Source organism: Erinaceus europaeus, chromosome 20 (genome assembly GCF_950295315.1).
Source record: "Erinaceus europaeus chromosome 20, mEriEur2.1, whole genome shotgun sequence".
Lineage (NCBI taxonomy): Eukaryota > Metazoa > Chordata > Mammalia > Eulipotyphla > Erinaceidae > Erinaceus > Erinaceus europaeus.
This window is the reverse complement of record NC_080181.1, coordinates 27,657,536-27,670,931: the sequence shown is the minus strand read 5'-3', so window position 1 is coordinate 27,670,931 and position 13,396 is coordinate 27,657,536. Positions and strand designations below refer to the sequence as shown.

Genomic DNA, 13,396 nt, shown 5'->3' with positions numbered 1-13,396 from the left:
CAAGAAAAAAAGAGTCATGCATATCAAAAATATGCTAAAGATGTCAAAATGTGCAGCAATATAGAAAAATCTGGACAAAACATGGAGAAACTCCTCCAAATAGCAAATGCTAATCAAAGACCAATTGGAAGCATCATCTTATGTACAGACCCTTGGCTCTTGCATCCCAAGCATCAACCCTACACCCTCCTCCAATCACACAGGTGCACTGCTGTTGCTGCTGCTGCTCTGGGGAGGACAACAGGGCAGGAGGAACACTGAGAGGAGTGTCACTGGTGAGGAAGGCAGTTCAGGCTTCCTTGGTGACTGGGTGGGGGGGGTGGACTGGGGAGGAGGACAGACACTGACATTATAGGGTTTTCCAGTTTGCAGGAGGGTTTGCTCAATGCCAGGGAGATGTCCAATGCTCACCCCTCACACAGACTTCTTGCAGGAGAGTTAGCAGCTTTCCCCTCTTATTTCCACCCCCCCCCATTCTCCAGGGCCACCCTTAGGGAAGAAGGCCTGTCTCTCTGTTTGATGTACTGTTCCGTTTGTGCTTTAATAACAGTCCCTGTGACTCTGGGACCAGCATGGCAGATGAATGGGCCAAGGGCAAGCTGGGGCTAGCCTGGCTGCGTTCGCTTTGGGGGAGAACCTTGGGAACCTTGGAGCTTCTCTGGGATCCTTTGCACCTGGTGCATGGGGACTTATTTGGCTTGGGCCAAGCTCATCTTCTGGTCCCCATTCTAGAGCAAGCTCTTCCCTTCATTCACCCAGGGAGCCCCAGGACACCTTCTTCAGTTTGGCTGCCCCCTCAGTGGCCCCGCCCACACTTGCTGGATCCGGTTCTAAAGTAAACTGTGTCCTTTGCGAGCTGTTGCATACAGATGTGTCTGGCAGCCAGTCTGAGCTGACCCACAGACTCATAAAAGCCACCAAGGCCCCAGGCACTCTTAGGGAGGACACCCAAACTCTTGAACCCAAGGCACAAACAAAGCTGCACTCCCATCAAGGACCCAGCTACTTTCTTGGGGACAAAGAAACTGAGTTTGTCTCTGCCATCCATGAGGTAAGGACAGAAAACCCCATGGTGTCCCTTTGTAGAAGGAAGGAGTTCATCCTTGTGGGATTTAGCCTTTCTTCTGTTTTAACTAACATCCAATCTGCATGGTCTGGTCAGCACTCCTGGGGGATAAAGGTGCGTTTTTAACTCACTTGATTGATGCCTCTGGTTCTGGACTCTGAGTTGCCAGCTTTGTCCTCTCCTCCCAAGGCTGATTCATAGGCCTGGCTGGGAGGTAGTTCAAGTCTAGGGTCACCTCACACTTGGTTTCCAATGGGGTCTTCTCTGGATAGCAGAGACATGGAGAGAGCTACCCTTCAGCTGCGGAGACCTTGAGGAACCCACCCCTCCCAGGCCTTTTGCATCTTATAGTACAGGAAACAGGTATTGGTGAGGTCTGTGATGGGGAAGGCTTATCAGGAAAGGAGCTAGTGAGCCTCTTACTTCTCCCAGCTGCTTTCCTTTCATTTTCTGCAGTGTTGAGGGGATGCATTTGGATTTCTCAGCATTTGTTCAGCTCCCCAAAACTTTGGGACAGGAGGAGCTCCGAAGGTGCTCCACTACTATGAATCTACTCTTCCTGGAGGCAATTTTTTCCCTTTTGTTGCCCTTGTTGTTTATCGTTGTTGTTATTATTATTACTGTTATTGCTGTCATCATTGCTGGATAGGACAGAGAGAAATTAAGAGAGGAGGGGAAGACAGAGAGGAGGAGAGAGAGGTAGACACTTGCAGACCTGCTTCACTGCCTGTGAAGAGACACCCACACACACACCACAGGTGGGGAGCTGGAAGCTTGAACCAGATTCTTATGCCGGTCCTTGCGTTTCGCACCAGGTGGACAAAATGCAGCAAAGCACGGCCACTGTGGTAAAGAGACAGCAGACAAGGACACCTAAGTGTCAGTTGCAGCTGGGCTCACATCACCTTGCTGTGCACTCTCTTGATGCACCAGGTCAGCTTTAAGTTCTCAAAGCAGCTGGCATGGAGGCTTTGGACAGGCATGGGCCATAATAAAGCTTTATATGGGGCCTGGGTAGTGGTGTACTCAGTTGAACTCACAGTTACAATAAACAAAGACTGAGGTTCAAACTCCCAGTCCCCACCCATGGGGGAACGCTTCACAAGAGGTGAAGTAGTGTTGCAGGTGTCTTTCTATCTACCCATTCCCTCTCAATCTCTGTTTATATCTAATAAATAAATAAATAAATGAGGGAGTCGGGCAGTAGTGCAGCGGGTTAAGCTCACATGGCGCAAAACACAAGGGCCGGCGTAAGGATCCTGGTTCGAGCCCCCGGCTCCCCACCTGCAGGGGAGTTGCTTCACAAGTGGTGAAGCAGGTCTGTAGGTGTCTGTAGTTCTCTCTCCCTCTCTGTCTTCCCCTCCTCTCTCCATTTCTTTCTCTCCTATCCAACAACAATGACAACAACAAAAACCTGAACAATAAAACAACAAGGGCAACAGAAGGGAATAAATAAATAATAAAATAAATAAATAAATGAAAGATTTACACACACACACACACACACACACACACACACACACACACACACACGCACACTTTAGGCCTGAAGAGGGACTTTCCTTGCAAGAGGAAGAACACAGGGCATTGTGTGGGCCCAGGGCTGACTGTGCAAAACAGCACAATGAGTGAAGTTCTTGTGAATGGTTCTTTGAGCTGTGATACCAGTGGCTTTTGGTTGTACTTTATTGTATTGTGGTTTGTATGGAGCAACAGGATGCTTGCTATCACCCAGCACTCTTGGCACCACTGAGCTGAAGTTCAGGTATTCTCATGCATGCTTCTTCCCTCCCCCCACCCCCTCTCTGCACCCCACTTTCTGGTCCAGGCTGCAAGTTTGTCCTGGATTTGTTCATAGCTTAGTGATCTCCCAAGGAGTATGCTTTGACTCATGCTGCATCTGTCACCTGCCTGGGGACTTCTGTGGCTCAAAGGCTTCTAAACTCTTTCTCTTGGCTTCTCTGGGATTGTTTGATTCTGAGCTTTACCCTCAGTGCATTCCTGTGTGTTCTCCAACTTAAGGATGTTAAGGATGATTATTCTCTTTCTTCTCTTTGTTATTTCTCTTTTTCTTTTTTTAAATTGTTGTAGTTATTATTATTGTTGTTATTGCTGTTGTTGCTGGATAGGACAGAGAGAAATGGAGAGAGCGGGGGAAGACAGAGAGGGAGAGAGAAAGATAGACACCTGCAGACTTGCTTCACCATCTGTGGTGAAGCTGGGGGCTCGAATTGGGAGCCTTACACAGGTCCTTGTACTTTGCACCACGTGTGCTTAACCCGCTGCACTACCGCTTGACTCCCTATTTACCTTTTCTTTATAACTGTGACACACATTGGGTTTTCCCCATCACCTTTCAGTGAACATGTCATGAGTGCTCACTGCATTCTGGAAACCGTGCTAGATTCTAAAAAATGACTGAATAACCCCCAGTCTCATGGTGCTTAGAACCCAACAGGGTGTGTACAGAAAGAGGCTATTACACGCTAGCAGGATAGATGTGATGAATAAGAATTGTCCCAGCAAAAGGGTCATGAAGGTATCATTAAATTTGGGGTACAGTGGTGGTGCACCCAGTAATGCACACACATTACCATGTATGAGGACCCAGGTTTAAACACTCACTTCCTACCTGCAGAGGGGAAGCTTCATGAACAGTGGAGCAGAGCTGCAGGTGTCTCTTTTAATTCTTAAAGAATTATCTATTTGATAGAAATCAATTATCTATTTTCTTTCAGAAATCAAGAAGGAAGGAGGCAAGAGAGAAGGAGAAAAACAGAGAGACCACCAGCAGTAGTGTTTCACCACTTACAAAGCTTTCCCCCATAGGTGGGAGCCGGGGGCTTGAAGCTGGGTCTTTGCACATTGTAACATGTGTGCTTGACCAAGTGCGTCACCACCTGGTCCCTGTTTCTTCTCTCTGTGTCTCTCTCTTCATCTCTTTTATTTATTTATTTATATTTTATTTTAATGAGAGAGAGACATACAGAGAGAAAAACCAGAGCACTGCACAGCTCTGGCTTATGGTGGTGCTGGGGATTGAACCTGGGATCTCAGAGCCTCAGGCATGAGAGTCTTTTGCAGAACCATTATGCTGTCTCCCCAGTCCCTTTCATCTTTTCCTGTCTCTTACCCTCTATCAAGAAATGACCACCAGAAATGGTGGAGTCTTGCAGGCACCAAGCCCCAGTGATAACCCTGGTGACACACACAAAAAAAAAAAAAAAAAAGAAAGAAAAAGAAAAAAAGGTCAAGAAGCATATGCTGCTTCCCTGCAGAAAATTTCATGGAAAAATGTCCCTAGACTCCCCAGATAGACAGAAGGGGGGCTTGTGGAGCAGAGGTAAAGGCATTCCAGAGCAAGGGAGTGGCGCTTACTGTATCCAGAGACGTGGGATTTTCAAACTGGCACAGCTGGGGCTGGGTGGCAGGGACAGGGACTGGGAAAGATGAGTCAAGCTCTGGAGCGAGCACAGGTGATGGAGATCTCCTAAGGCACTCAGTCATGTGCTGAAGGTGCAGGAAACCACGTATGATCACAGCACATCTGAGAAAGGTGACTTTGTCTGCAGAGAGCACGGTAGATTCAAGCTGGGGTCAGATCCCTGTGAGGGAAACCACTGAGGACGTTACTAGGTGGTAGACTGCAGATCTGGTGGCAAATTAGCTGCTAGGATGATGTGTAGCTGTGAAACAGGAACCTGAGAGTTGGCTGACCTCCATTCAGAAAACTTCCCTGAATTCCAGGTGATGAACATGCTTTGAATGGAAAAGAAGATTCTGTTTGCATTGAACCTTGTACACGTGCTATGGCTTCTTGGCCACAGAGAGCTGAGTTAATGGCCCTGGTGAGACAGGGACTGTGGAGGGAGAGGGCTGGTGTTTCACCTGGTACAATGTATGTGTTACTATGTGAAAGGACCTGGGTTCAAGTCCCCAGTCCTTCTTCTTCTAGCATTTGCCCTTCTTCCGTAGCCAGTCAACAGCGTCAGGTTGAGTCTGATGTAAAGTTTTGAGACCTCCTTTGAATCTGGAGAGGTGGCAGTCATTGACTATGTGGGTCATAGTCTGTCTGTAGCTGCAGGGGCAATTCGGGTTGTCTCTGGCTCCCCAGTGATGGAACATAGCGGCGCACGGGCCATGGCCTGTTCTATAGCGATTGAGGAGGGCCCAATCATAACGAGCTAGGTCAAAGCCGGGTTGACGCCTGCAGGGGTCTGTGATGAGGTGTTTGTTCTTTACCTCAGCTGACTGCCAACTCTATTTCCAAGAGTCTGGAACAGAGAAGTTCAGTGTAGGCATAGGGGACCAGATTGGGTGACGAGACGTCAAGCGTTGGACAGGGTGGGCGAAGATATCCGCGTATATTGGCAGGTCCGGTCGAGCATAGACGTGGGAAATGAACTTAGATGATGCCGCATCCCAACGAATATCTAGCGGGGTGATGTTGCTAAGAACTGGCAGCCATGGAACCAGGGTGGAACGGATGGTTCCAGAAATTATCCTCATGGAGGAATATAATTTGGAATCAACCAAGTGGACATGGGGGCTATGGAGCCATACTGGGGCACAGTATTCTGCAGTGGAATAGGATAATGCCAGAGATGATGATCGTAGTGTGGAAGCGCTCGCGCCCCATGAGGAGCTGGCCAGACTTGCAATGATGTTATTCCTCGCGCCCACCTTTGCTGCAGTTTTTATGAGATGTTTGTGAAATGACAGGGTGCGATCGAGAGTAACGCCAAGATAGACTGGTTGGGCTTCATGCCGGATTCTCGTACCGCCAAGCTGCACATTAAGCTCACGTGAGGCCGAGGCATGGTGTAGATGGAAAACAGATGATACCGTTTTTTGCAGTGCTAGGGATTAGTCGCCATTTTTTACAGTAATCAGATATCAGAGACATGTCTTTTGTGAGTGTTTCCTCGAGGATGTCGAACTTTGATGCCTGAGTTGCATAGCAGATGTCACTGGATGCACCACGGGAAGGTCGATCCAATGCAACCCTCCCCAGTCCTTATACCCATCCACAGGATAGAAGTGTCACGAACAATGGAGCAGTGCTCAGGTCTCACTCATTCACTCTGTCTCTTTCCTTCTCTGTCTTTCTCCTTCTCTATCTCTCTCTGTTTCTTGCTATATTAAAAAGAAGAAGAAGAAAAAGAGCAGCCTGGAAGGTAGTACAGTGGCTAGAACAATGAACCTACAGATGTGTGTTGCTAAGTTCAGTCCTCATCATCACATGTGCCAGAGTGATATCCTGGTTCTCTCTCTCTCTCTCTCTCTCTCTCTCTCTTTCTCTCCCTCTCTCTTTCCTTTTATGCATTAGTAAATACATAAAATATTTTTAAGGGGGCCGGTGGTAGCACAGTGGGTTAAGCGCACATGGTGCGAAGCTCAAGGACTGGGGTAAGGATCCTGGTTCAAGCCTCCAGCTCCCCACCTGCAGGGGAGTAACTTCACAAGCAGTGAAGCAGCTCTGTGGGTGTCTATCTTTCTCTCCCCCTCTCTGTCTTCCCCTCCTCTATCCATTTCTCTCTGTCCTACCCAACAACAACAACAGCAATGGCAACAATAACAACAAGGGCAACAAAATGGGAAAAATGGCCTCCAGGGGCAGTGGATTCATAGTGTAGGCACTGAGCCCCAGAGATAACCCTGGAGGCAAAAAAAAAAAAAAACTAAGTGGCCACGACAAATGGTGGAATTCTGCAGGCATTTAACTCCAGCAGTAACTCTGGTGGCAAAAATGTAAAAAAGAGACAAGATTTTTCTGCACCAGAAGGAAAGATCTTTAGCCATCTTTGTTCACTTTTTGAAGGACGTTCAGAGGAGTGTCACTACTGGTGCCATTGCCCTGTCAGAACCCAGACACACACAGAGGGAGCTGTGCCCTTACATGTGCATCTAGCTCCCTGGTTCTATCTGAAGAATCGCAGAAAGAATCCGAGAATGAAGTAGAGGATGGGCAACTCTAAGAGCATCCAGAAGACAAAGATGTTTGACCCTTAGGATTTGTATCAAACTCAACCTACGATCATTACACCAAACAAACAAAACCAAAACAGAATTGTAACTAATTTTCAAAGGTCACACCAAGGGTCCACCGACCCCAGCTCCTCCACTGCACAAATCAGAGGTCAAGGCCCAGAGGACTGGTCCAGAATTTCCAGTAAAAAAAAAAAATATATATATATATATATATCTGAGTTGATCCAGCATCGCTTTGGAGTCATAAACCTCCTCCCCAGCATCTGTCTGTCAGAGCAGGTGTTCATCCCACGTGACCAGGCATTGTGATGTGGCTGTCTAGTTAGATACACAACGCCCACATATACTACCGAGAGATGCTTCTTTCTGAACTACCATCAAGGAATAAGCCAGGAATCTCCATTGAATTACAAGTCCCAAGTGGCCTTGGCTCTTCCTCATTCCCAGTTGCACAAGTGCCACTGTTGCTTGGCTGAAGTTCAGGAATCTTATTTTCCAGGGACTATCAATGCACAGTCATATAGCCTCAGGTGGTGGATTCAAATATGCAGAGAGAGGAACAGGCTAACACGGTCTTTGCTGGGTTAGAGCAACCAAAGCTCTCTCAGGTGACTACCCCTTGGGGAAGACCCACGCTCCAGTGCCCTTGATTACATTCTGAGGAAATTTCTGGATCAATCCAGATTGGCTATTTGTCCTTGAGAAGCTCCCTAGAACTTGGAAACTATGAATGACTGTTGCTGGAAAGACCCCATGAAACTTGGCTTGGTGGAATCCAGCAACATGATGACCTGTTCAGAGAGAAAGAAAAGTCATCCAGGCCTTGTTTCAGGCCATGTCAGGGATCTGGGTACCCTGATGCTGAATTGCTGAGGGAGGGCTTCATTTGGATTCAGAGATAGGCCCCCCAGAATGTCCAGAAGACCCCTTTGAGAGACCTGTGGCAAGCCTACCGGTGGCTGGATTTTCTGACATGTGAAGACAAAGTCCCCAGGCTGCAGAAGTTCCCATCTCGCTCTAGGATCCTACAGGTGTAGACAAATAGGCATGAACGCGGTGTGTGCTCCCAGGGGCCAGCTTGACCCAGTGTCTGTCTGAGGCAGCTCCCTGGCATGGGGGTGCTTGAGGAGAGAAGTCTGTCACCTCTCTCATTGCTCTGTTCTCTCAGAGGCAGACAAGGAGGGACCCTAACTCAGAGCCCAAACCTGGACTAAGTCAGAGGATCCATCTCACCCCTTTTTAAAAAAATTGCCACGAAGGTTATTGGGGGGGGTTAGTGTCTGCATGATGAATTCCCTGCTCTTGGTGGTTATCAGTCCCCTACCCCCTTTTTTAATAGAGACAGAGAAATTGAAAGGGAAAGGGAGATAGTGAGGGAGAAAGAGAGAGAGACACCTGTAGCATTGCTTGTGATGCTTCCCCTCTGCAGGTGAGGCCTGAGGGCTTAAACCCAGGCCCCTGCACATGGTGAGGTGTGCACTCAGCTAGGTTCCGATTTCCTACTGAAATGCTTTCTTAAGTAGTTTGGAGCTGAGAGCAGAGAGGGTGCGGAGAATAGAAGGTAAGTGGGCCTGCTGCCCTGGCATCTAGGATCTTGTGAGTGACAGATGGGCCCTCAGGCCAGCAAGTGGGTGTGTTTCTGACCACAAGCCTGAGTGCAGTGAAGAGGAGCCAGGATCAGGCTGTCATTTGAGACAGATTGCTTTCCTGTTTCCCTGGGGCGGGCTCTCTCACACCCACTTTGGTTGGAAGTGACGGGTGGATTCTAACCTCAGCCTAGAGGATTTGGGTTAAGTATCAGGAAGAAGCTTGGTGTTGAATAGATTCAACAGGAACAGATCTGAGTAGAGGTGGGTGATGGGTCAAGGGGTCAGCTGCTGGCCACAGAGACACAGGGCTGAGAAGAGATACTTTGGGAGGTGGGTAACAGGTAGGACTTAACTCAGTGCTCATGGAAGCAGTCTTCAGTCCCAAGGCCCTGGAAGGGGGCTTTCTAGGACCTCCCTCCTTTGAAGTTTTTTTTTTTTTTTTAATTGAATGAGGACGTGAGAACCAGAGCATCACTCTGGTACATGCAGTGCTGGGGATCAAACTTAGGACTTCATGCTTGCAAGTCCTGTGCTCCAGTGCTTCACAGTGTCCCCAGATGCAACCCACCTCCCAGAAATATATGAATAATAAAGGACAGCATGGCTGTCCTTTCACTTCATAGAGGTGAGCCCCCATGAGTCCCCTCTCTAGTGGTCCTCAGCAGCAGAGGTGTGCTCCCAATGATACCCAGGCTGCCTGCATGAGGCCACAAGTGAGCCTGCAAACTTACTTTCAGCCTAAGCCCAAGTCCCCAGGAGTTCATTGATGCCCGAGTCCCAGGTCAGGCACGTTCTTCCTCCTCAGCACCCTGTTTGCCTCTGTACCCACTGCTCCCAGCTCTGGCCTCCTCAGTCCTGCGTGACTCTGGCTCTGTGCTAGAAGCTCCAGTGTACATGCTCCAGACCTTATGATGGGCCGTGCCCCTACCCAGGCCCCTGACCACCCATCCCCAAGTGACCCCTGCTCATCCCCTCTGCTGGTAGCTGGATGGCAGGTCACAGACTGGCAGAAGCTGGTGTCTCACTAGTTCCTGACTTTGCCATGTGGGTGAGCTGCCTACCACCCACCACCCCATGGGGACTCCACAGCCAGGCTACAGGCAGGCAGGCTTTTAGATACAGATGCTGTGAGTGACAGGCACATTCTGTGGGTAGTTGGAGACCAGATGCGGAGCCAGTTGTTAGCCCTGCTTGTGGCTGGGGGTGAAGAGGCAACAGACACAATACCACGCAGAAAGGTGCAAGTGTGCCAGCACCACTCCTGCCTAGGAGTGAACAGATATAATCTTGCTGGGGCTGCACCATGGCACACCAAGTTAAGTGCACATATTACAATGTGCAAGGACCCAGGTTCAAGCCCCAAGTCCCCACTTGCAGGGGGGGGGGGGATGTTTCACAAGCAGTGAAGCAGGTCTGCAAGTGTCTGTCCTTCCCTATCTCCATCTCCCACTCCCCTCTCAATTTCTCTCTGACTCTATCAAATAAATAGATAGATAAATAAATAAATAAATAAAATATTGAATAAATAACCCTGCTGAAGGGTTTCTTTGCTTCTCAAAATATTCTAGGCAGGTGCCAGCAACTCGAGCCTCACCTGCACAGGCTGGTCAGGGGAAGTCAGGACCATCTGGTCTCAGTGGGTCATTCTTCTACCTCACACCTGTCTTTCAGAGTTTCCATGTTCTCACTGTTCTGAAGAGCTCTCTGCTCTCCTTGCACTCTGCTCCCTGCTTGCTCTGCTGTGATAAGCCCCCGGTGGTTGTCTCCCTAGGCCTCTTGGTCACACTGATGTGGACCACTAGGACCCACCCCTACACTGGCTGTGAGCTGATTTTCATTATTCCAATTGGTGTCTCCTTCACTTTTCCTTTAGAGAAAACCTTCTGGAAGCCTTGACAGTAACAGCAAAGAAATTCCCAGAACTTGAAATCCTTTCTTAGCCCAAGTCCTACATTTGTTTTTAAGTGGAGAACATTCTAAAGTGCATTCATTTCCACTTTTATTCATTCTACATCAGGAAGTTTATAAAATGTGTCCAACATTTGCTTGAGTCATATGGTTATTACTTTTATTTTGCATTTTCAGTATGATATGGGTAAGAATCTTCTGTGGAGACCGTCTATCTGGTCATATTGTCCTTTGTGTGAAGAAAGTCTCCCTTGGGGGAAAGAGAGAAGTCACCAGGTATGGCATGTGCCTTGTCATGTGACAGCATAGACCTGAATCCTGGTACCACATGGAAATACCATGGCATCTTGGGGAAACTGATGCTGTGGTTCCTCTCTCTCCCTCTCTCTCTCTCTCTCTCTCTCTCTCTCTCTCTGACAAAGAGAAACATGTTGGCCTGAGGGCTGTGAACAAAGCCCTGGCACAGCAAAAAACAAAACAAACAAACAAAAAAAAACCAAAGAACTGGTGCCTAAACGAATGTTCCTATACTGCAGTCTCCTGTTACTCTTAGTTTGATAATCACCAGCTGAATTTTCCTACACCCAACACTCTATATGATGACTCTGGGAGGTGAATCTTACTGTGGTCATTTGACAGATGGAAAAGACATTCCATTATTTATGTTTCCAAGGGTGGAGGCAGGCCCCCTTCCAGAACTCTCTATGCTTCCTAACCTCTTGATGTTCGAAAGCTCTCCAAGTAAGGCCTCACAGGAGTCAGTAGGTGCTGCTATGGGGAGGAGAGACTGAGGCTGCCCTGTCTGAGTACCTGCCATCTTTCATCTGCTATCCTCACCGGTTCTGGCACCCAGTGCCCTGTACTTTCAAGGTCACCCCTAGTCTGGTCCCTGTGGCTCTCCTAGCCCTTATCACAATCTTTAATCACTGTGTTTATTTGGTTCCTTTCTATTATCTCTCCAGCCCTCTCCACCTCCCTGAATATCAATCATGTTCCTGAGCTAAGCCCAGCTCCTAGGTGAGGAACTAACATGTAATGAACTCTCAGTACATATTTATCAACAGAAGGAAAATAAGGAAAGATAAGTTTAAAAAAAAACATAAAGAAGGAACCAGAATGTGAGGAACTGTCATTGCCCCAGAACTGCCTGCCTTTCCTCCCTTACTTTATTCAGACAGAAATCATCCTTCTTAGGGACCAACTTTCCTAGCTCTTGTGGTGGAGTGATCCAGAAAGACTCAGATACTTGTCCTGGGTCTCCTCATATGAGTGGAACAACCTCTCTAACTCCTCCTTATAAAATAGAGATGATGACAACTACTTCATTGGTCACTATGAGAGTAAGTGGAATAGGTTCTGTCTTAGTCTCTAGCAGCTGGTTGCCTGTTCCTTCCCCCCTGCAGACATTTCAACCCTTCACTCCCAGCCCTTCAAAGAAAAGTCCAGCCCTTCCAGTCACAGAGAAGAAGCCGGCTGCCTGGCTGGTGTGGGGACCTGATTGGGAATATGCTGCCAGCCATCCACCAGGGCCCAGCAACTCACACTAGAAGGAAGACGGGTGAATAAGGTTCTTCAGTCATTAACCCAGGCGAGTGCATTGCACTAGGCTGGACTCAACCTTCTTTGCTCTTTTTAAACTGGGACCGGTAATTCAGTTGCTCTGGTTTTGGAGTTTTCTCCTCTATTTACTGGGGTTTGTAAGGAAGAGATTGTCTTTGGAGTTTATACAGGCTAAGTGCCTGGAGTGGCATCGTAAGATCAGTAAACATTAGTTATTGTTGACTGCTCTGTGGATTAGAAGTAAAACTGTCCTAGCCTAGATGAGATTCAAGAAAACATTACTCGGGAGTCGGGCAGCAGCACAGCGGGTTAAGCGCAGGTGGCGCAAAGTGCAAGGACCGGCATAAGGATCCCAGTTCGAGCCCCCAGCTCCCTACCTATAGGGGAGTCGCTTCACAAGCAGTGAAGCAGGTCTGGGGGTGTCTCTCTTTCTCTCCCCCTCTCTGTCTTCCCCTCCTTTCTCCATTTCTCTCTGTCCTTTCTAACAACGACAACATCAATAACAACAATAACTAAAACAACAATAAAAAACAACAAGGGCAACAAAAGGGAAAATAAATAAATAACTATAAAAAAAATTAAAAAAAGAAAACATTACTCACATGCATTGAATTGTTAAGTCACCTTTGTATGTCCCATTCATTCACCAATTCACTCATTCAGCAGGTACTAACTGGAGTCAGAGAGACATACACCAATCATTCTGGCAGTGGCCAGTCACCAAGGAAACATGGCTGTGAGCAGCTGCCTTACTGAACTGCTTTCTCCTATACATCTTTCAGTCATGGCTCACTGTCATATGGCAGGCCTCCCCAAGCACTGGGGGGGGGGGGTCCTCCCAGGTCACAGCTGGTAGCACATATCTACTTGTTTCCTCCTTCTCAGCTGCCCTCACCTGCCCCGTTGCCTCTCTGTCTACTTCCCAGAGCCTCTCTAAAGTGTCCACCCCGTCCTCTGTCCCTGAATTTCCTACACAGTTTCCCTAAGCACTGTCACTGCTTTTTGCAAACCCTCAACCAAGTAAATAAGTGCAAAAATGAGTGGCTTTTTTTTTTCAACTGTGACTACTTGTTCTCAGAAATCCCAAACTTTCTGACATCGGTTTCCGCGCCCAATTTTGAATTTAAAATACAGGTGACAAGAGTACCACTTACACACTGCAAAAGAAGAAGGAGAAGGAGAAGGAGAAGCTGAAGGAGAAAATGCCCAGGGATGGATGCAAATCTCCCCACACACACATTCTCTCTGTCTTTCTCTCTCTGCTATCTACTGAGTTCACTAG

General features: G+C 47.9%; 1 protein-coding gene across 3 annotated transcripts in view; it reads left to right on the top strand.

The window, feature by feature from the left end:
• The first annotated feature begins 881 nt into the window (after positions 1 to 881).
• Positions 882 to 13,396, top strand: part of KCNJ1 (potassium inwardly rectifying channel subfamily J member 1) — a 33,219-nt gene continuing 20,704 nt past the window's right edge. The window contains exons 1-2 of one of the 3 annotated variants that reach the window (XR_001601380.2): positions 882 to 1,051; positions 11,981 to 13,355. The gene's annotated coding sequence lies outside the window, so the exon portion shown is untranslated. Of the gene's footprint in view, positions 1,052 to 11,957; positions 13,356 to 13,396 lie in introns of those variants that run through there. The other 2 variants (XR_001601381.2, XM_016184988.2) reach the window with 2 other exon arrangements.